Genomic DNA, 24,690 nt, shown 5'->3' with positions numbered 1-24,690 from the left:
AAATGCTGCTCCTGCTGTGGTGATTTGTTTCTTCTGTATTTTTCTTTAGCAAAGTTGGACAAAAAATCTGATGTTTTTAATCCTTTAATATGGTTATTCACATTCTTAAATAGCCCCTCAATGCCAAAAGGTAGTTGCGAAGCTACACTTTTTTTTCTCAATTTAACCCTCCTGTTGTCTTCGGGTCAAATCTGACCGATTTACTACTTTCATCAATCATAACTTTTTTGTTTTACATTCGATTGCATTAAGGCTTTATGATATCCTTCACAGTAGACATTTGAACATATAACATTGCTGATCACCACTTTCATTGCATTTTGGATGATTTAGTCAACTTTGTAACACCCATGGTGTTCCCGGTCAAAAATGACCGCCATAAAGAAAAGGAATTAGTAACCATGCGGATCAGATAAAACACACACACACACACACACACACACACACACACACACACACACACACACAAACACACAAACACACACACACACACAGAACAATTTGACACATTTCCCGCTCTTATGTGCCCATCCCCCACATGGATCACACCTGGCACACGCAATACATGTTCAGTGTCTGTTCTTTGTATATTTACTGCAGTTGTTCATGTATACCAGTAGTCTGATACAATATGTACAGTTTGAAAGGGTGTTAAATGACATTTGGTGATGATTAATGGTTTTTGTGTTAATGTAATAGCAGTTAAAACAGGACCGCGAACACCAAAGTAAGGGGGGGAAAACGAAGGCAATAGGAGGGTTAAAAGACACAACCTCATTGCAATCAAATCACTAGGTATTCTGCTATACTGAATGAATCTACATGTGTATGTTATCATGCAATAGTATTACTTTTTTGCGTTACTTAAAAACAACTTAACAAAGTAAAAACTGACCTATTCTATCATATCATTCCTTTTTTAATGTGACAAGCATCTTGGGAATGAGGGTCTTCCCAATAGGGCTGTCTTCAGGTGGATAGCTTTCAACTGAAATGCTTTTATTGTGAAAAAAAACTAACAGAAATCCTCCATAAAATTGTACTTAGAACATCACTTTGATTTAGCATATGTATGTTGTTTTAGATAATAAATATCCAATCCAATCCAATCCAACTTTATTACTTACTTTAAAACCTCCAGACCAAAGTGCTGTACAGAGATTTCTTTGTGTAAATATGTCAGTGAGGAGATCATTTGTGATGTTTTTGGCAGCAGTCATTATTCATGCGTTCAGGTGTTAGTTTAGTACTATAGGGTTAGTTTATTAGGACGTGTACAATTAGATGTCTTTTCTTTATGAAAAAACGTGCAGATGTGTGTCTGCCCTATCCCTAAGATGCTCCAGGCCAAATGCTGAAGACTGAAATGCTCATCCTCCACTAATTTCCGTGTACCAGATAAGAAAAGCATGTTGAAAGAAGGTCTTTCATTCTTATTAGACTCCAGGCTGCATGCAAAGTTATACTGAACAGAAACAAAATTGAGTTTTGAAATATGCATCACCAATTAAAGTTACTTGGCAGATAGATTTTAGTGTCTTACGTCAAGCACTCAGCTTTTTTTCATTAATAAGTTATTTTCATGAATGAACGGATGACGTAGGAACAATGATTTCACAGTTTTTGACCAAAGGTCTTCCCCTCTTACACAAAAAAATATGTTCTTAAAGGTTACATTTAATGTCACAAACCTTATCCATTTTCAGAAATTGAAAAATATCTTTAAAATCAGATAAAATGACAAAGTCCATGTCAATGAGAGAAGCAAAGAACAATACAGGTAAAAAGGGCTTGATTCCTTCTTCCCCACGTGAGCTGCGCAGCCATATTTAATGCACTTACTGCACGTCAACTCTTCCAGTGCAAGCGCTCATAAGAATGTATACATAAAACCACTTGTACAATGACATATTTATGAGCCTCGCTGATGTGTTTGAACACTCCTGCTCGTGCACTCCCCTGCCTTCATAAGCCCCTGCTTTAAGCCTGAAGTTGAGCTGTGTTGGGGGTGCAGGCAGTGAGTGTGGCTCACCGTGTCACAGCGCTTTTACACCTCCACGTCACATCATGCCACATGTCAGTTTGGGGGCGAAGGTGTTGTGAAGCTTTGGGAATTGATTTGAGCACAACACAAGAGTGAAGGTGTCGAAGTGGCAGCATGGGAAATGTGAGCGGACAGGCATCACTTTTCTAATGATGTCATCAAGGACAAATGCTAGGGTGAAAGTAAGGATGGCATACAGGATTTGGAAAAAATAACTGATAATGACCCGTTTCAGTGATATTGCAATTGCGGTATGGTTTGCGATAATTGAGGGTTTGACCATTTTGAACAATATTCACATTATGATTAGGAAGTATATTAAAACCATCCATTTGTGATCCTTTTGAGAGGATCCGTACCAATCAATGATTTTTTATGGGTCGGGACTTCCCCAGCAGCATCACAATACTCAGAATATTTTATAGATTTTGCTCCGATTTGTATTTTATACTAATCCATAGACATTTTTGATTCATTGTGCTGCCCTAATAGCACTCAACTCACTGGTTGATCATAATTATTCAATGCATCCTCAGTCATTATGCATGAAAACTAGGGCTGCACGATATATCGTGTCGTGACGATAATCGCGTTATGCGCATGCGCGATATTGACATCGCATTTCTTTTGCTTTATTATTATTATTTTGTTGCTTGCTACAAAAGGAAAACTTGCGCGGCTCTCATGTCAGGGGTACTTGAGTGAGTGACATGCAGGCTCTGCATGCACAGCAAACCACCAATCACAACCATTCTTGATCAGATCACAGCAGGGTAACCGAGCTAGCTCAGCTTGTTGCTCTGATAACTTAAGATCCAGAAGTCCGTGACTAAAATCCTTCATCTGGTTAAATATTGTTGAAAAAAATCCCAATTGTATAGCATTAAAGTTCAAGAAAGGATGGTTTGCGGACAAAAAACGTATTTTCTTCAATTCCTGTATTTTTTCATATCGCAATATATATCGCAGGGGAAGAAAATATCGCAATGTCAGTTTTTTCCAATATCGTGCAGCCCTAATTAATACATATCCTCTTTAAGTGCCTTCCTAAAAAATGTATTTTCAATGTGTTCCTGTCATTTGGAACAAGCGCACTACACAAAGATGGATCCATGTATCCAGTATATTCAGTAAGCCTTGCTTCCTTCCATGTAAAGCCAATGCTCTGCAAGCAGCTGGCCCTTTGTGCCTTGGCCCTTCGAGCCGTTCCGGATCTCCCGCTGGCCTGGCTCATGGGCACAGAGTGTGCCGGGGGTTGCCTGGTAGGCTCTGGCTCAATGTGAGAAAGGCCACTGAGGCTGACTGGCTGCCGTCTTGGTAGCTGTGACAGAATGATGGAGGGCGGATGGACGCAGACAAAAAAGGGGCTGCACAGGAATGACTGTGTTTGTCTGCTTGGTGACTTCTCAGCTCATATCATGGACCAACCACCCACCTTTTGACATATAGAAATGACAGGGAATGACTTTGAAGGGCAACATTACGTTTATGGCTGAAAACAAAATAGAAATGTTTTAACTGACGTGTTACGCTTAGTGTAGACCTACATTGTTGATCAATACCCTAAGATTGCAAAATGTGTCCAAACAAAACATAAATGAAACATTACAGCCTGACTTGAACACAAAATCTCTTATTATCTTAACTATACTGTAAGACAACACTCTATATGGTGGTAGAAAGACCATATATAGCATGCAAGTTATATGTTAAAGGATGATTATTTTGTATATAATATAAAAAATAAATGTATTATCTTTTTCACTTTGAGTGTAAGAACATTTGAAATTTAGAACAAAGATTAAGAAAAGCAAAAACATGGCTTTGTTTGCCATTCCACATTCGACTGACTTGATCTTTTTGATGTAATTGTCTTTATTATTCTTTCTTGCTGGATATTGTTGTTGATCATTTTTCAGATGTATTTAACATCTAGTATATTAAGTACATTTTAAACGACATACTGTATCTAAGAGAATTGTCAAATAGTTATTTAAACTGGCAGATGCTGTAGCTGCCTTCCATCTCTTTGTTTCCCTTTCCTTAGCTCCTTTGGTGTCAAAGCTATCACATGAAGCAGGTACATGACTTCACATCGTTTGAAAATGTCTGTGCTTCCAGAAACCTATTGGGAGACACACTAACACTTCTGATAGACTTTGCACTAAGGCAATATTTAGACCGTCTTTATCACACCTAGCTTAAGTGTTTTAGACACGTTGCTTGAGCATGTATTTACAGATTGCTGCAGCGATTGGAAGATCCTGTAAATTAATTTGTCACTCTGGTTTCTACGTTATACATTTGACATGTGAAATGTGATTCCATGATTAACAACACTGACAGCACAGCACAAAATATAAGGGCTTTTGATTGAGTGTAACAGGAATTCAATTAAAAAGCTTCACAACCTGTAGTTAAGGCTAGATTAAGACCTCCATGGAACATTTGAATGTGTAAGGTCAAAGGCTCCCCCTCCACCTTCAACAACCACACCATCAGAATCTTAAAGAGGCCTTATTATGCTTTTTGGGGTTTTCCCTTTCATGAAGTGTGTTCTATAGGTTTTAGTCAGTGGCGGCTGGTGGAAAATATTTTAGGTGGGGCTGTGGAAATGGTGATCAAACAATACTAGAGGGGTCCGGGGGGATGCTCCCCCGGTAATTTTTTTTGAGAAAAGACCCCTTAAATCATGACTTCTGGTGATGTTAGAGGGGGGGAGAAGGACAATTTGAGGCTTAAAAATATGAGAAGACTGATCAATACCTCCATAACTTCAGTGTGGTTAGCTATGAATCTTCCAAACACCTTGTCCTGGACATAGTTTCTACAGCATAAACTGTGCAACAGTACAGTAGGCCCACACAAACTGCAGAACACCGGGGCTTTGGGAACACTGATTTAATTCCCATTTAACCTGTTAAGGGGCTTTTTTCCCCCGTTTTTTTTCTCACGAAACTGTGTCTCAGGGCTTCTTAAAATGTAATAAACTATTCATGTGTCCTACTCAGAGGAAACGCATCTAACTGATGATATGAACCATGTTTACCGAAACAAAACACAAGTCTCACAAGAAGCGTCTAAATGAGCCCTGAGAAAAAAACTGCTAACGCACTCTAGGTATAAATCAATCGATATACTTATCGGATATGCACAAACAAGCTTACAAACTGAGATTCCACATATTCTAGAAATATAAGTATCATCACTGAGCGATCAGAACTCGCGACAGGGGAAGCAAATACAGACATCACACGACGTAGCTTTAGGTAGCAAAACATGGAGATATGCTCACCTTTTGCAGAATAACAATTCTGATCAAAAACGAGAAAAACGCAGCTGAAGGTTAATCCATAAATTAATCCAATGTGTCTGTCACTTTGAAAAATGATTGATGATCCATAATTCCATTTTTATGTCAAAAACGGAATTTTCATTAGCTGCTAAATGGTAGCTTCCAGAGTGTATGACAGCTTCCTGTTTTGTCTCCTTGGATCCGAGTCCAAACAACTCACAGACTGCACCGGGCGCTCACGTAGGAGCCCTGTGACCATCATATTTGACGACGCTGATTGGCTGACATTATGTTTTCGCGGCATAGTTTACACGTTACAGATAGCAACAGTCAGCTGCTAGTGGCTGCTGCTGCACTGGTTGAGGGCTCCTCTCTTAGCGCCCAGACGAGAGAAGGTACACGGGCAAGGCCAGGCAGGAAACATGTGACTTATCAGTAACTTTAGACATCGTAACACAATTTTAAACGAGATTTTATTGTAGATTATACATTTTACTGATACCAATTATATAATATTTACCTTGTTCATTAAAAATAAAATAAAAATATATATATCTTTTTTTAAATATATTTTTTATTTTTATTTTTATTTTTATTTTTTAATATGGGAAGAGGTGGGGCGGCGCCCCTAGCGCCCGTATGGACCGGCCGCCACTGGTTTTAGTGCATGTGAATGGTCTGCAAAGGCTATCCCTGCGACATGTCTCCATGCTTTAATGTTCAAAAAGCACTTTATTTTTCTCATACTGCCTGTGCTGCAGCACCTCTTTTCACCCTCTGTCTGAAACCAGAGCCCAGTCTGCTCTGATTGGTTAGCTGGCCGACTTTGTTGTGATTGGTCAACTGCTTCGATATGTCCTGCCCCATAGCAAATGACGTACAATGTGTTGGGGGGTTAGCCAATAAAATAAGTAAGTCCAATGGACTTGAAAGGGAAAACCCCAAAAGCATAATAGGGCCGCTTTCACAATAACAAAACATATTTAGAAAAACGCGAAGAAATGGTATGATATTTTTCTGTCATACTAAATATAATCTTTAGACATAAATAAGGTGAAAATAAAATCAGTTGAAACATAAATTAATGTCCATATACCCGTAAACTTCTATGTTTAGTCCCCAACTTTACAGCAGAAATACAAACGTTTACAAACTGCTACAAAAAAATATCTCGATTGCTTTTCCCCGTTATGCCAACTGTAAGGGAATATATTTTCAGTCTTGCTCTAAATCACCCATTTTAATCACTTTAAGGCTTAAAGTTATGCATAATTAGGAGTGTGGCCACTTTGAGTGACAGCGTGATACAGTCACAGGCTGCTAGCCGAAGCTGTTTGCTCTGCTGTCTGTCACCCTGGCCGGCCTCAATTTAATCTACCCATTTGCCAATTTTGAGATTAGCCAGAAGTTAGCCAAAATAGTGACAGTCAAAGCATCTGAAAAAGATTTGTTTCACAACGGCTCTTGAGAAACGTATGGGTGAGGTTAGGAGAACACGTCCAATCTTTTGTGCCATCAACACTAGAAATCAATCCCAGGGTCAACACACAGCTGGCACTCCTGCTGTTTTCTACCTCTCCGTTTTTGATTGGTTAGCAGCTCTACTGTCACTGAGCTAGGCTGTAAACTTAAAACACAATCAATCCTGTGTCATAATTCATAACAGAATGCATTGGGTGGCGGCTGTAAGCCAAAGGCTGAAATTAAACATGGCAGCTTTTAAAAGTTGAAGCTATTGGGGAGAATTATGATCTGAGGGCCTTTTTGTCTCTGCGCAGAGCCACCGGCTGATGTCATTTAAGCCGGTGAAAGGTTGCGGGATCAATCAGAGAGGATGAAGAGTCGGGAGAGGAAAAATGGAAGAGGGTGTGGGGGTTGAGGAGGGAAAGGTGGAGCAGGAGCGGGGCTTTAGCCTTCCCTGCTGCTTTCCTAGCATCTCTCTGGGAGGGGAAGTATGGTCATAAATAGGCAGCCCCTCTGCCCCCTGTGCTACGGCTATTTTTACCCCCGCTAATGCAGGGGGGTTTGGAGAATCGGCTCGAGTGGTGAAGTGACGAGAAAATGTTATTGTTGGCTTGCAGTTAAGAGAGCTGTAGTGATCAAAGAAGTATGCACACGCCCATGGAGATGAGTTGTAGCAGAATTAGCCTTGTGTTCTTCTTTCTTTATTGAATTTGACCTCGAGCGGGGTCGATTATGATTTAATCTGACATGTGTTGAAGCCTTTGTGTAGGATCAATTTCCAAACAGTAGATTAAGATGTGTTAAGGTTGTGTCTGAGGTCACAAGTTCAACTGCAGGGCAATGTTTCTGCCTTCATTATCTTTCCTATTAGGGAACACAGTCATCTTTGTGCGGCGTATTTTATTCCTGGTTACAACAACAGGAAAGGTGTGACGGTTTCCCATGAATTCTGTGAAAACAGCATGATGGTAAAAACATGCGCTCATGGAAACCAATGGAGTGGAAATTAATTGAGTTTTCTCACAAGAGAAAATGAAATGAAGAATGTGTTGCAAGAATCAGGCGGTAGTTTGACATTTGATAAGCGGAAAGGAAAGAAAAAGAGAGCTCAGATAGTGGTCAAGCCGATATGGAATTTTAGGCTTTACTTCGGAAGATATGGGTTACATTTCAACCAAGGCCATGAATTATTCTACCATTAGTTTAATCTTTCAATGACCAAATATCCCTAAATAAAAGCAATTTTTCATATTTTCTAAATAACCAAAGATCTTTGATTGTAACTTGAAACCTTTTGATGTAAAATATAATGCATTCCAGCCTAATCTGTTTGACAGTAATCCAGCTAGTGATTGAGAAGCATGCACACAATTGTTGTGTCTGTAACATGTAAGGTAATTAATTATTCAAAGGCCTGCGTAGGACTGTTTTTTAATTCCTGCACCCACCTGCGCACCCATAATTTGAGCCCACCCCCGCCCATCCCTGCAGAGATCCAACCTGTCTGCAACAATGTTTGGCAAATCTGTCTGCTGCAGGCAATATAAGACAAGAGACCCCGACAGATTGTGGATTTTTGTACTCTTCATACCTCCTGCTTATTTATATACTATGCGTGTGTTTCACCATGTATTAAGACTGCTTGATTTTGGCATAAAATATCATCTCAATCTTATTAAATCAGATCATAATGATTGAGAACAATTGTGAAATGAATTTGGATGCATTTAAAAAGAAATTTTGTATTTTTTATAATAAGCTGGTCACTTTGAGAGCAGACTTAGGAGGCATGATCAATGTGCACTTCTAAATAACTTAAACAGAATCCCATTGCATTGCTTATGACAAGAGTAAGGGGTTTACATGTGAGCCCTGTGAAGTACGACCACACATCAACCAAAAGTTAAAGCTCACCTTAAATATGTGTCCCTGGTGTGTAAAGAGACTCACAAATTGTAAGAAAATACAACCCTCTCTCTTTTCCTCCTTACCGACATCTCTAAAAACGGGGGTACAATGGAGCTGATCCAGATTTGCTGCAGTCATGACGACATTACACAAATGTGGGCTGGCTTTACATTGAACTCCTGGCAACGTTCCGCCCACGTCCCATCCTGTCGTCCCCTATAGAAACGTTGCAGTATCAGAAACAATGTGCGACCTGTTTTGGGGTCTGTGTTTACATTAGCAAGCATTGCTAACACTCAGAGCTAACGCTGTACTGGAGAGAATATATGTGAAGTACTTGTGGTGAACCCACGAGAGAGAGGCGTTTGAGCTCCATACTGTTTCAGAATGAATGCTCGATGTGGTTTTCAACATGATATGGCGTTTAATCACGGCAGCGTTTAGCTGAGTTTCTGCCGGTAGACACCCTTTTCTTCACAGAGCTCACTACTTGCTTGCATGCAGAAAGGGGTGGAGCCAGCAGCAGCTCGGTTACATTTAAAGGGCCAGACCCAGAATCAGCACTTTTGTAACAGGACTGATATAGAGGGGTATGTGGCATGCTATAATGGGTGATCTGTTTGGTATTATGAGCAAAACACTTCAGAGACATGTTTTGTATAGATAAGGCCCTATAATATATTGTTCAAATATAGCATAATAGGTGAGCTTTAAAGTCAAAATAAGCAAAGTATCAGAAAGTGTATTTTCTTGTAGCTTTCTCATCTTGTGTTGTCACAAGTCTATTAGCTTTATGGAAATGTTCCCAACCATAGCATCCCAAGAAAGCTTTACTGGATTTATACAACACAATATGATAGTACAATAATAATGTTGTAGCGTTTGATGTTCCTTTTTGACAGTTGGCAACAAGGCTAATGGTCAGAACTAGTTAAAAAAAATGATATTCCACCTTTGTGGGAAATCAAGTGTTTATAGCCGTTTTGAATGACCAGCCGTCATAATGAGAGTTGAAACATGATATTGATATGATAAGTATGGTAATAACTGTGCAGATTTGCAACGGTTCTCCTAGAAGGCATTTGTGAATCTATCATTTTTGGGAAGTGGCAGTGGCAGCCCCCCCACATTAGTAAGGTGTGGGGGGGGGTGGTTTTGCTTAGAGATTTGACTATTTAAGTGGAACAGCCAAGCTAGCATCTGTGTTGGTGTTTAAGCACAGCTTTGTGCTACATGCTAACATGGTCACAATGACAATGCTAACAGCTGATTAGCTTAGCAGTATTCAGTGACGTGTACCATTTGATATTGCAGTCATGACTGCTGTATTTAAGTACTCATCTACTACTCCAAAAAGTTGTCACATTGTCGATAAAAAGCGGGAGATAATTTGCATTTATGTCCGTTAACAATGATCAATTCCTATCAAAAAGATCCCGAATACAATCAGCAAGGATTCGTCTCACAAGCTGCATGGCACTGCTTTATACTGCACTGTGTTGAAACCACAGATCAGCAGTAAGTCTTTACAGCACAGGGTAGAGAAGTGGTTTTAATAATAGACTGGCTGACTTTCCATTGAATTGTTTTCCCTTATGTTTACCAGTTTAATTTGTTAGCATGTGCACATTTGCCAACATTCCTGGAACTGTATCCAAGTATTTTTTCCGATATGGAGAAATTCAACTATCACAGTATCTTTGATCAGTTTCGTCAATATCAGTACGAAAAGTTTAACCATTGTGCTTTAACATAATATTTACACAATGATATTATGATAAATAATCATCAGCAATATGGATATAATGACTCATTGGTAATATAAATAAATTGAAGAGCTGGAACAGTAACTTAAACAAATAGCATCATTTTACGATAATACAACATTATAAACAAGCAGAAGTCAAACATAGAATATTATGCTGCAATATATGATCAATAAATTGCCCGGCCATACCTGCAACAGCACTGCATTTTTTAAATATCTCCTGATTTAAAAAAGTAATGTTCTTCATACAGTATACGTACAACTGCTCATGAATGCCTCATTTAGACTTTTTTTTTTACAGCACTCAAGCACATTTTTTAATGATACTGGCAAAATACTATTGGCGTGGAGCATGCTATGGTACACCAAGGCAGTGAGGCAGAACACAAATCAAAATCAGACTCTGTGACGGTTCACCAATGCAGCTGCTGCTGTCTGTAGGCATTCACATATAGTGCAGTGGGTCACAACAACACGATAAATGCACAGCAGACTGGATTTCACCAAAACAATGTAGATTACACCATAATTCACAGCCAATGTGGAATCCATTTGTAGAGTGTGCACATTATCGTCCTACTATGATGTAGTTATACAGAATATGATGATTCACATTGAATACAAGCCAGGAGAAAATTCACTGTGTCCTCTTTAAAGAAAAAGGAAAACAGACGTGTCTGCAGCTTACAGTGGAAATGCACGCCTGGTGATGTCAGGAGAAAGTGTAACAGATATTCTAAAGCTCATCTCTTAGCCCGGGCTCTTGGCACTCGCCGCTGCCTCTCAGCGTTTTTGCTTGATTAAAAAGCGCCAGGAGTTTGTAAGCGTGGTAGGTGCGAGCGCACACCCTGACAGCTTAACATACTGATTATTCAAGCCTCTTAGGCTAAGCCACGGCACTCGAGTGATGAACGTCAACTCCCCTCTTTCCCTCACACAGTCTCCATTTCTGCCTCTTTTTATTTCCTCTTTGAAAGAGTGGAAAGCCAGTGACAGCTTGCAGAAGGCAAACCTGTTGTCTGGGAAGCGGAGGGGATCAGTGACACAGTGATTCATACACTGCCGAGGCTTTATTTAGACATAATCCAGCCAGTGTAGGGTCCTCGCTCAACACTTCGTGTGTGGCTAGCAGTAGCCAGGCTGTGTATTGTTCTGGAGCACAGGGAAAGTCCCTACGGGTTAGTTCAATACATTAGTGGATGTCTGGTACACTGCTATGTCCTCAGAGGTCAACGTGTAACACATACACAACCAGGTGTGGTGCAAAAGGGGCGCAAAGTCATGATCTGTTATTGCTAGTGCTGTCAATCGATTCAAGAATGTAAGCGTGTTTATCACAATAATAATCTGTGATTGATCAAGTTTAAAATACTAGTATTTTGGGGGGAGATAAAAGCAATACACATGTGGTGTTCTAATAACGAAAGGATGACAAAGTGGCAACGTTTTTTTTTCACTTTGATATAAAATGATTTCTGAATAATATGTATAATGTGCGCTACACTACTTTTGATGCTTGTATGGTAGTATTTATACTGCGAGGAGTATCTGTTCATACAGTGGTGACCCTGACCACTAACTATCACCCCCGAAACTGGTACATGAATCACTATAAGGCCTTTCCTCCATTTGTACCACACCTAAATACTCAGGGGCACCCAGGTATAGGCAACCCATTTGAGCATTTTATTTTTATTTTCATCCATCCGAGAGACATCGGTATCTGCAGTGGATTAGCTAAGTGGCATGAAGCCTCCCTTACACACATGGTCCATGGAGAGCCTACAATGGTTGTTTTTATTTAAGGCCAAATCTTTAGTTTGAACATATATAGAAATAAGTAGAAATGTGTGGGCTTATCTGAGTGCTAATGCAATATTACAAACGTAGATACTTATTGTAAACTTATCTGAATTAAGCATTTGCTTCACCAGGAAGAAGTTCTGAGACATGCGTTTGCACAGGCTCATGTTGCGACTACTCAAAGTTAGGGTAGATATTCTTCAATGCTTTAATCTGTTAAATGACAGAGGGCCACAAGATTTTTCTGTCACCGTAAATAAATGCATTCAATAAGGGAAACATTTTGGTTCATGAAACGTTTACACCACAGTGCAGTTTTGTCATCACAGCAAGTTATTCTACGGTTCTTGATATGGTTTGCTGGGCTCGTCATTAACACTCGCCCGGGGCAGGTGAACTGTTTACAGCTCTGGAATGTGTCGTACAGTCGCTCGATCAAGAAAGGGATCAAATTAATGTGGTCTTTAACATTTTTCCAAGGTTGAAACATTTGATTTTTGCCAGCCCTGGCTAGCAAACGCTTAAGTTGGTGGCATCTGTCTTCTAGAATATGTGTCACTATCCCTCTCCTGTTGTTATTTGCACTCTGTCGGCATCATTGTTTCTGCATCACCGTCCCTGCTCATTTACTGCCCTGCAAAGGTTACTCTGTCTATTCAGACCCTCAACAATGTTTGTGCTTCCATTTAAATGTCATTCCAGATATATAGTTACATTTCAGTAATGGTTACAATGAATTGCCACAAGGACATTTTGTTTCTGTTGTGGCTGATGTGCCAGTGTGCTTTTCAGTGTGTGAAGTCTCAGCTTGTTGGCAAGGCCGGGGCCACCACTACGGAGCCACACCTGACCGACAGATTGGCCCCAGCTGGAGGCTGATGCAGGGACAGACGCTTACCTTATGATACTGCTCATATTGTAGATGTATGCGACAGAAGGGTGCATACAATTCCAACTCAACTGCCTTAACCCTTAGATGCATAAGTGGGTCTTTGTTGACCCGGTGAGGTGGTTTTCTTGAAGTATCTTTGTAATTACATTTTTTTATCAGTTCATATTCCAGCTATTCCTCAAAAAACATGTTTTGGATATCATGCCATTCACATTTTAAATTGACATTTTAAGAAATTGTAGTTTTTGTATTACTACCCCAAGCTTCCATAAGTGGGTCAAAAATGACCCGCATGCATTTTCTATGGGATTTCGTTTTTTTTTCAAAATGTAAAAGAAATGTCTAAAATTATAAATAGTGAAAAATTAAATATAAAAATGTTCTAGTGTGAACCAAAATATAATACTAAATATTATACAAGTGATTGTTCTTAACCAAAATGACAACAATGGCATAAAAACACATATTATTCTAATACGGGTCCTTTTTGACCCACTTATGGATGAGTGTAGGGTCCAGTCACGCGTGCATCTAAGGGTTAAATATGTCTTGGGTAGACTCATGTGTTGGTTTGATTCAAGACAAACCACTTTAAAAGGATACAACCTATGATATGCTACACATACCTTTATTATCAACATGAAAAGACCAAACACAACGATGCAGTTCATCACTTCCATTCTGTGTATGGCTCTCAGCCTTAAAGACCATTGGTACCAATAAAGAAATATATCTTTACGAACAGGTGAAGAATATGTAGTAAGCTCTTTTATGTAAAATGAATTCCCTTAACAGCTGAGCTCTGTTTTTAGTAGTAGAACCATTTTTAGCCTTGGATTTGGTAAGCTAATTATTTCAAGCAGCAGGACGGTGAATATGTGGTTCAATCAAAATGAACTCAAGTGTCTTTGTACTTGTTAGCAATGAAAGAGTCACAAGTTGGCGTGATGTGGCTCATTGATGTGTTTGTATAGCTTTGGACAAAGTGATGAAGAGAGAGAGAAACTCCCCCTGGAGGGAACACAGGGATTTTAGAATTTGCACACCATTTACATGCACTACAAACTATATAACACACTACAGGGAAGCCCCAACACGCATTACAGGGCCTCTTTAAGCATATGTACCACCCCAGCACGCTTTATGATGCTTAAGAAGATCTTATTTGACTTAAGACTACAATAATGTGGCGTTTGGGAAGGTTTAAAAAAAAAAGAAAAGGTATAGCTTCTATGATGGATTACCTGTTTGGAGTAAATCATGATACTCTGCAATTGTATAAATAGATTTTACAAAGTGCAGATGGTGGTTTATGTAATTACATTTGGGTCCTGCAAGAAATTGCAACATATCAAATTGCAAACACAATTACAAAGGCTGATGGTAGTATACAAATAATATTTCAATAAGATAAGACATGGGGAATATTGTCATCTATGCAATCACATTTCTGGGGTATTACTGACAACAAAGCAGGGATTCAGCAGAGGACTAATGTAAGATATAGATTTTCAGTTTTGATGTTATTAGGCTGAGGTTTCGACATATGGGCAACAAGTCTGTGAACCCTGCTGTGAACTCCTAAGCATTTATTCTTATATTTCTCCATCTCTATCACCTGTTTCTTCTATTGAATATCATCCTCGTATCTTAGAGGAGAAAGAATGGTATGGCTTTCCCTTTCCCTGACACAGTTTCCCTGAACGCTGTCTTCATCTTTTTATTTTTACACTTTTTATTGTGCAGCTCGCAAAGGCAGGAGAGGCTGCTAAGTCAGCAAGAACTCAGCGGCGTGTGCTTTAGCAGATGTAGAGAAGGAGGGGAGCGCTTCAGGAGCTTGAGAAAACACTTCCCCGGGTTGCTGCCGCTGGCGTGTGCTCAGCGAGAGTCTTGGGGAGTGTGTTTGACGGAGGGGTGGGGAGGGGTCGGGCAGTAATGAAGTGGGGCAGGTTGGGAAAAAAGGAGAGCTTAAAAACCTATTAGCCTGTGCTGTGCTTTCCCGCCTCCCCTTATGAACAACCTAATTCATTCATCACAAAAAATGTGAAGAGCGCTCTAAGGGGACATATTTACACATTCCATCACGTACTTACTAGGAGAATCATTTTGGATAAATCTAAATAATGCTGAAAGTGTGCATTAACTTATGTTTAACTAACTGTCAGTTGGTGCCTTGTGTGCTGGTTTCTCAGCGTCTTTCTTTGCTTTCCACATTAGCGAAGAGGAAATGCTCTTAACCCTCCCTTCTTCCTCTATTATTCATTTAATGCAATACTGAAACTGTGTCAGTGCGACGGCTCAGACATTGTACCAGACCTGGAGTGCAACAGTGGCTCTGTGTCTCTTCTGGCTTGTAGTCTCTGCTTTCTTGTTTGCACTTTATCGTGTCGTCTTATCTCCCCTGTTTTGTGTATTATCACCTGATGACATCAGAGACATTTGAGACACACACCATCTGTATAATAGTAATAATGCACATGCTAAATGTAACTTATGTGTATTGTTCACGTGGCACCAAGTGGAGCACAAAAAAGTGGCTTATTCACTTGTTATAAGAACGCCAGATTGCTTTCTGTTTACCTCAGAGCTGAGTACTAGCAAACCATTTAGCGTCACAAGAAATATTCATAAATATGATAGTTATTCATAAAAAATGCAGCTCAGGGGTTATCACAGTCCACAGCTCTTCTGCCAACACAAGGGAGTCTCACTGTGTGTATATATATACAAAGTATGTATACATGTAGAATGTATTAGTGACATGTCTATACTTGTGAAAGTGAAGCCACCACAGAGCTGTCATCTTGAGATGTTGACGTCATGTGCAGCCTGAGTCTGCGCAGTGATCGGGGGCTGAAGCTGTTGTATTGCAGTACTGTACACACACACACACCCACCTTAGCAAGCCCAGGAAGTCGAAAGCCTTTTAGTGTGAGCCAGCTAGCTTCAACATGATGCATTTCACCATAATATTGCTATAAATACAATATAAATTGACAAACGTTCTATAACATAGACTTGGGACGGTTATGGAAAATTGAAGTTATACTGTACATCTCTTGTACAGATGTTGAACTTCCAGCTCCAAGACTTCTTCACTCTGAGCAGCTGTCAAGCATGATGCCGAACGCCCTTTAAAAAGCACAAATTTACAAATGAAATTCAAACTTATGAAAGAAATGTAAACACACTTTACATCAGCATGATAAGAATTATCTTAAATGACAGAAACCTTTGGTAAAAAAGGATCTGACTTGTAATTGTACCCTGTTAGTTTGGCCCTTCCTGTCTCAAACCCACTTACATGGCCAATATTACTTTATGTATCGCTCCACAGTTGCAACTGACTTTGATGCCATCGCTTATACGCAAATGAGATTACAAAGTATTCTGGTCACTTCTGGATCTGGAGACCAAACTGGTCAACTGTCTTTGGAAAAGAGTATTCAACACTGCACAGGACACTCTGCGTTTGTTTACCACAGGGACTTAGGTTGTTCCACCCTAATAGTAACTGCCAATAACTTACATTTACACTTTTTGGTACTCGGGGTTAGCTTCTGTAAGCTACAAGGCAAAATAAGGAGCTATCCTCTTCCTTCTTTGGTTGTGTCTTTATTCAATTCCATTACATTCAGCAATCAACATTTACATTTACCCTCACACGTCTATTTACATGTTAACTGTAAGAACATCTGCTACATTTTTTTTTACATTTTGCAGAGCTTGTGATGAGCAGAGCCCCAAACAGTTTCCCTGAAGGAGAACCATACATGAAGCAGATTACTTAACCAGCGTGGTTTGATCTCCACACAGGCAGATTTGATGGAACTTGATCCATCGGCTAATTCACTTTTGTCGGGCTGCACGAGGGATAGCCGTATGACATCATGAAAAACCCCTGCACTCAACACTGCACATGAGCATATTGCAGTTGTCATGTGCAAAACATTTGTTGGGGAAAATGAAGTATATTTATTTAAAGGGTTTAGTTGATCTGTGTTGGTTGAGCACATTCTTAGGGAACCATTTGAAATATCCACTTGAAAAATCACAAATGGATGGATGTGAAGCAACAAAAGCACTGTGTCTTTATACATGTCAAAATATATATGCGTGTGTACAATGCGCAAATATTGGAACTACAGAAAAGACATTCAAATGTAGGAGATTCTTAATTCTCCCCCCTCTCTGGGATTACGTGGTTAAAGACTCTGGAACATCAGAGAGTTTCAGTGCCATCTCCATCTTAAGGAAAGGCTCTATGATGAAGGTGTGAAGATGTCAAATACGGATTCAGGATATAAGGCTTCCCCTGACACACACACAAACAGACACCTACATACACACATAAGATACAGGCAGGAACTCTCACCACACATACAGTATTAAGTCGATGTATGACATATGATTGGCTCTTTTAGCTAACATCTATATAATTGCTCTACACTTGCATTCAAATGAATGTTAGCACGTAGACAGTCAAACACGGATGTCTGTGCAAATTGCGTAGCTACAGTTTGTATGAGTCTGCTCATTGACCTCCTAATATCTGTTCAGTGAATGGCACGAAGGTTTTGGGGATTTGGACAATTTTACCTTTGATGTGCAGCTCTGTTCATTTGCATGTACATCAGAGCGCCTGTAGTGTTAAAAGGTCTTCTTAGCCGCTGACCTCATTAATGTGGTTGGATCAAACAGTCTTTTATCAGCTTCTATCTACCATTTAGCAACGGGGTTCTCAAATGCAGGGTCAGCCACAGGGGTACGCATGATAAATGTAGGTGCCATCCCTTCATTTATTAGTTGCCAAGAGTGCTTTGACATTTTTTTTGAAGGGAAATATAAAAACAAGGAGATATTTGGCTAGATATATAGTGTGATGGTGATGCAGTAATAACACCACTTTGTGGTTTTTGGAGCATTAATGCTAATGGTAGTAAAGTAGTTAATTTAAACACTTGTTAGCAACCACGTTTTTATGACACATAGAAGCTTTGGACATTCACGAGTAAAGTATCTACTGATTTATTTTCTGTCATAGAAAAAAACATGAAAATCTCGTAAAATTGTGTTAAACTCATCAAAATATGATATGATATCAATTATTTAAATAACGTTACGATGTTGGCTGGTTCCATAACGTGTGCCACGGTACCATTTTTTGATTTGATTCAATTTGATGGTCTGCTAAATGATATGATGCAATATCTAATGCCAATTTAAAACAATCCGTAAGTTAAATAGACTTACAAAAAAAGAATATGACAATTTCATTAAAGGTATCTTTAAGTCATTTAAATGAAAAACACTCAATTCTGTTTAATGATGGGTGTGTGTGTGAATATGTATCTCTGCTGATGAGCAGGTGGCCAGTTCTATCCTCTGCCTCTGTATGAGTGTGTGTGAATCAGTGAACGCTAACATGTGTTGCAATAGTGCTTTGAATGGTCGCAAAGAATATATAAATATATATAAATGTATAACATGCATTCCATGTTCCTCCTGTTGCTGGTAAAAGCTGGTGAGTGGCTTGCCCTAAAATGAAAATATTCCACCTTTAATGGTCGGCTCCTTAAGTTAACCGTGGGCAAATGTGTTTCTAGAACTGTTTAAATGTTTAGGAAGGATGTGCGCTTTGACAGATACAGATTCTGGTTAGTTTCTATGAATAATTAACACACGCTTACAAGATTTTTACATTTTGTTCTATGAGATGAAATAAGTCAGTAAACAAGCCAATGGCTAACTTCTTAAGCCTTAACATGTTTTTTAAAAGGGTGGTAGCTAACAAGTGACTAAATGAGACTATATAACGTCATCTCTCCAAACACGTGTCCCCCTTTAGTTCAACGGTGTTGAAGTCAAGCAACCATCATGTAGTTCCTTTACAGCCTAACATTAGCTATTTACTTCTGGTGATTGTATTTATGAGCCAACTGTTATCAAAGTGATGTTAATATGTAGAGATTATCCTGCTAAACTATTAGTATCGTTATCGTTTGTTAGATCTTATTTTCTGCAATATTCCAAAGGAAAAGTCACATTGCTCTACACATTTAGGTTGTCTCGGCACCACTCTATTGATAGTCCAATAAGTAAATTAACCTGCAATCACTGCTTAATATGACTGTTATAAAATAATAATGGCTTCTTCGTGAGCACCTGTTTATGTACTCGAGTCAGAGAGGGAGGGAAAGGAAGTGAATAGAGCTACCGGCTGTCTTTACGTGAGAACATTCCCTCGAGAAAGAAGAAGGCTGAGTTAGTTCAACATCATTAAATCTGTAACTCCCCACTCTGGGGAGCAATCAAGCTCCATTTGCAGTATGTCTTGATAAAAAGGAGAAAATCAGGTAATACGACGTGTCAGAAAAATTGACTGGTCAACAGTTTGCAACTGGTAATTTATCTGATATATTAAAGCTGGCACTTTGGATCTGCAGAAAAATTGTACTAGTAAGGGGAAAAACAGCTGTGCAATTTCCATGCACATAAAAGGGGGGGTATGTCTCATGATGCATGAAAACGCATTTGGCTGACGGTGTACCTAGAATTAGGATATGTTAGACAGGGCACATTATAGAATCCTACTTCTCTTTCATCAGAAACATAGGAAAAGTAGGCTGGATATTACTAGGTCGAAGAGGAAGCTAGCCGATATTCTTCTGGAGGTGCGTGCAGGACTAAAAGGGAATTGGGTTTTTTCCAATGGATTTCGGTAATGCAGAAAATAAGCTCTCTGGCAAACACCTCTTTATTATACACATTTTGTTTAGCAGGATCATCTCTATTAACACCACATTTTAGATTTTTGAAGCGTAAATGCAATTGCCAGGAGTACAAAGCTAATGCTAGGCTAGGCCATAAACAAACTACATTAGGCGTGATGATGTTTAGAAGTCTCTTTTCAGTCACATTCACGAGTGGGGTATTTACGGATGTAATTTATGTCGGAGAGCAAAATGTAAAAATGTCTACGGCTTGTGTTAACCATAGAACTTGATTCAGGGTTCTAGACAAAAACACATTCACAAAACTGTTGACTTTGAGGCGAGGGAACAGGAAGTGGTGGCAGTGGTTCAGTCTGTAGGGGATTGGACTTTGGACTGACGTCCCGATCAGACCAAACATACAGAGTGTGGACTGATACTGGAGAGGAGCCAGTTCACCTCCTGTGCCGAAGTGCCTTTGAGCAAGGCACCTAACCCCCAACTGCTCACTGGCGCCGGCTAGACTGGCTGCCTCCGCTCTGACCTCTCAACTGCATGTACATGTGTGCAAATAACTGTGTGTGTATTTGTATATGTATGTAACTGTATAAAAAAAAACGCATGTGTGTGTACGACAGAGTGGAAACTAAATGTCCCCCTTGGGGGATTAATAAAGGTCCATCTTCTTCTTCTTCTTCTTCAAATTAAGAACAAGCTATTTCTTGGTTTTAAGACTCGTTACACCACTCTATAAGGCTCATATGCTTGACACAGGCATTATATTTATGTTACTCTTCATGCAATGAAAAATAGGTTAAACTATGATATATTTGATATAAATAAAATTGGGAAAATACATTGACAATATATTTTTAAAGATATACATTAATTTGTGTCTTAGCCTTTATAGAAGACAAGAACAACTCAAAATGTTCGGAAATATTCAGTTGGAACATCTACTGTATCAGAATTTAAAAACAGATTAATAAACATCACAAACAATTGAATCAGAACAAATGAAAAAAAAAGGCATTTCCATAAGAAATCTGTTCTCCCTTTGCTTGCAGGCTACACGTTGGACCAGTTAGAAAACAGACTTGTTGTGACTGTAAATCTAAGAAATGATCATAAAATGGATTCAGCAGTCAGTGATAGACTGCCGATCTGGGAATAAATTGGTGGATAAATTGTATTTATTGAACGAGTTGCTTGTCACAGCTGCTACCACAACATTCCTCTGTGCAGCTTTCACACAGTATGCTGAGGGCGACCCCCAACTGTTGGCAGAGGATACTGCACTCACTTTTTAAAAGACTGATTTAGCAGAGATGAGAAATGTTAAAGGGCCCTAATATGATCATGTTCAGGTTCATATCAGTATGTAGTGTCTCTACTGTGACATGTTTACATGCTTTAATGTTCAAAAGGCTCTTTATTTTTCTCACACTGCCTGTGCTGCAGCACCTCTTTTCACCCTCTGTCTGAAACCAGAGCCCAGTCTGCTCTGATTGGTTAGCTGGCCGGCTCTGTTGTGTTGGGATGACATCACTATGTTACGGAAGTAAACAAAGGAGTCCTATGGAGGCATTCCAAGCAGGGGGGGAGAGTGGGAGAGAAACTATCTCTGGGGGGAACTTTGCAGACCCTTTACATGCACACAAACCTATAAACACACTACAGGGATGGGAAAACCCCAAAAGCATAATAGGGCCTCTTTAAAGTGCGATGAGATTATGGCTCTGCAAGCACTGAGGTTGGAAACTTTATTCAGGTTGCAGGTCTCCCTTGAAAAAGTGATCGTTGATCTCAATAGGATTTTACCGGGTTACATAAAGGCTACAAACAAACAAACAATTAAAATTAATTCTATAATGTATTCCAAGTTCTAACGATCAGTCATTCTTCCCCACAATACAATATGTTCACCCACCAATGGGAAAACACCGTACTAGAAAAACATGCAATAATTGTCTCTGACCTGAGATGTCAGAAAAACACAAACAAAGAAATGTTTTTTGTTATGAGAAATGTGTGATTTGTATTCAAAGCTCTGTGTCTGCACGCTCATTCTCACAGATGTCCCATAGAATGGACTGATCTGAATAACCAGTGTGAAATGCCATTTATCAGACGCAGCTATGTAACGGCCCATGAAATGATCCTGACAGGCCTCACATCGCTTGTATATAATCTCTTCATTGGTCTTACGCATATACATTCAAGTCACATACTCATATCTCTTAGGGTTAAGCATCTGCGTTGTAGATATTAAAGTGTGATAAACACATTGCTTCAATCAATCAAAAAAATGTTTTCTAAATGCACCAACGCTGCACCTCTATGAAGATCAGTTTATCATCGTTTTGTGAAGAAGAGTTGTGAATGTGTTATTATATCGTTGGACTTCCCTTATGTCAGTTTTTGTTCTTTTGTAATATTGTTTTGGTCAAGCTGTTGCCCTTTGAGTTTTTTTTTTTGCTCTGCCAAAACTTGCTCTCTTGCTTTCTGGGACAACCGACAGCCTGTTTTTTGGAGATTGCCAGATTGTTCTGTACCCACCATTCTCAATGGCCTGGTTGTGCTCTATGTGTAGTTAAAGTTTCTCAGTTTTTGGTTGACCAGGGACCATCCGACACATTTTTATTGGATATTTGGTGCTAATGACATTGAAACTTACTTTTTTAATGACGTGATACTCTCATTTTTCTTTGCGCATATGGACCAAATTGGATTGGTGTGAGGGCAGTGCTGATGCCAAGGTGAGGACATTTTGCCACCGGTTAATACATTTGTGGGAACACCAAAGTTTCTGATCACACAGTACATTTAAAAAGAAAATATACACAACGATGAGGCTCAATATCTGTTGAGGGCAGTGGCTAGCCGTCAGGGCCCTCTAGGCCCTCTCTGAGGGCCTAAGATATTCTAAAATATCATATTTGAAAACATAAAAACCAAAACATTTTTCTTCTGTTCCACTCTGAGCCTGTTTTTCAGGTCTCAGGCTCGAAAATGACATTCCCAGAACAAATGACCATATCTTCCCTTCTAAAAGGGTTAAATTAATAATCTTTTCTCAAAGTAATGATAAACCTGTGAGTTGGATGTAGAAGTGTCAGAATCAATATAAATGTTTTTTATTTTAAAGAAAATTCAGATTTTACATAGTAAAAAACTGTAAATTATAGTGTCCGTCCAAAAATTATTTTTTACAGATAGTGAAAACTACCCTTGGATGATGGGTTAGTAGACTAAAAGCTTTAGGAATCCAAAGTACAACATATAATAAGTACCCTGTATCAAGATTGATGCAAAACAAGTGAAATTTGACCTTTTTAGAGAGATTTAGCCAAAAACTGGGCCATCTGGGGTCATTTGGGTGGATTTGACCTATCTCTGGCCCCCCTTGCTCGATCTGGTTGGTTGACATACCCTTGTGACCGTTAGAGCCAATAGAATCGAAGGAGGAGACTCACATAGACACACATTGTAAAGAAAAAATGTTGCCGCTTCGCGTGTGGAAAGCGAAACTAAACTGGAGGAATGTCTCCTTCTGGAGTTTGGAAACTAAAACGCAGTTGTATTGCTTATGGATTATCAGAAATAATTTCAAAGAAGGCACAGACACATAGGATCAGTGGCGACTGGTCATTAGGGGCAGGTGGGGCACAGCCCCACCTAGTGTCAGCAGAAAGTATTACAAATAATGATTACAAAAATGCAAAAAAAAAAAAAAAAAAAATATATAAAATATATTTTAAGATCATGTTTAATCATCTGATTCGTCTGTACATTGCTGTTTTAGTCTGTGTTCTTCTAATTAGTGTGTCTACAGTCACAGTGTGTGCCTATTGAGCTGTTTAGAGCCATGTGGGACAAAACCTGATTATGCCCCTCCCTCTCGCTGTGAAGTCAACGGTGACTGTAAAAACTACACTGCGCATGCTCAGAGTATTTTGTAATGAAATGTGTGTGGCAAAAAAATAATGACCAGAGGGGCATGGAGCTACCATCCCCACCATACGTCATCTCAAATCATTCAGAGCTGATTGGCTGTAAGTACGTGTGCCGCGAAAAGTGTGGTGTGTGAAGAGGAGACGAGAGAGCTGCAGTGACCTAAAACCAGGAAGTAAGCTGCGCATGGCTTCCCTCGACAAAAAAGCAATGAGATTTCTCCAGAGGATTTTAGAAAATAGCTGGAAATAAGATCTGTGGGAAACGTACCTGTTAGATAAATGCACGTTTTGATCAGCCGGATAACATCCACATGTCTACCCTACTTTTATAATTTTTTTATCATAAATCTATGGATTAGATTTATGATAGACTTTTGAAACTACAAGAACATAAGGAGGACTTTTACAAAAAAGTTATAGACATTTTTGTCCAGAAGGATAGGCAAATGGACTTCATCTTCAAGTCAAGGTAAGACCGCAATTTGATTGAAAATGGGATCTTACTAAGAGAGAACAATTCAATATTTAAATGATCAAATTACATTTTTTGGGTATCCTTTTGTTGAACTGTCTGTCTAAAATTAATCGAAGCATCAGACAAAAAAAGCTTTTGAAAATAATATTATATTTTGGTTTAGGTCAAAATATAATATTTGTAAACCTGAAGAGTCAGTGCCAGTGCCTCACCAGCCATGAACCTCACTGCACGTCACTGCAGAAGCTTATATATAGACATCTACGTTTTTTGTGCCCCACCACTTTTGTACATATAAAAACGCCACTGCATAGGATGAACCTATGGATTAACTGCAGCATCGTTTTTTTTATCGTTTTAATGCCATTGAAG

At 39.3% G+C, this 24,690-nt stretch overlaps 1 protein-coding gene across 4 annotated transcripts in view; it reads left to right on the top strand.

Annotated features, from left to right (window-relative positions):
* The window catches only part of LOC117485691 (poly(rC)-binding protein 3-like), an 87,246-nt gene that overhangs the window by 1,222 nt on the left and 61,334 nt on the right, over positions 1–24,690 (top strand). The window lies entirely within an intron of this gene.

Source organism: Trematomus bernacchii, unplaced genomic scaffold (genome assembly GCF_902827165.1).
Source record: "Trematomus bernacchii unplaced genomic scaffold, fTreBer1.1, whole genome shotgun sequence".
In the NCBI taxonomy this organism is placed as follows: domain Eukaryota; kingdom Metazoa; phylum Chordata; class Actinopteri; order Perciformes; family Nototheniidae; genus Trematomus; species Trematomus bernacchii.
The sequence above is the reverse complement of the archived record's forward strand: the minus strand, read 5'-3'. Positions and strand labels throughout refer to the sequence as shown.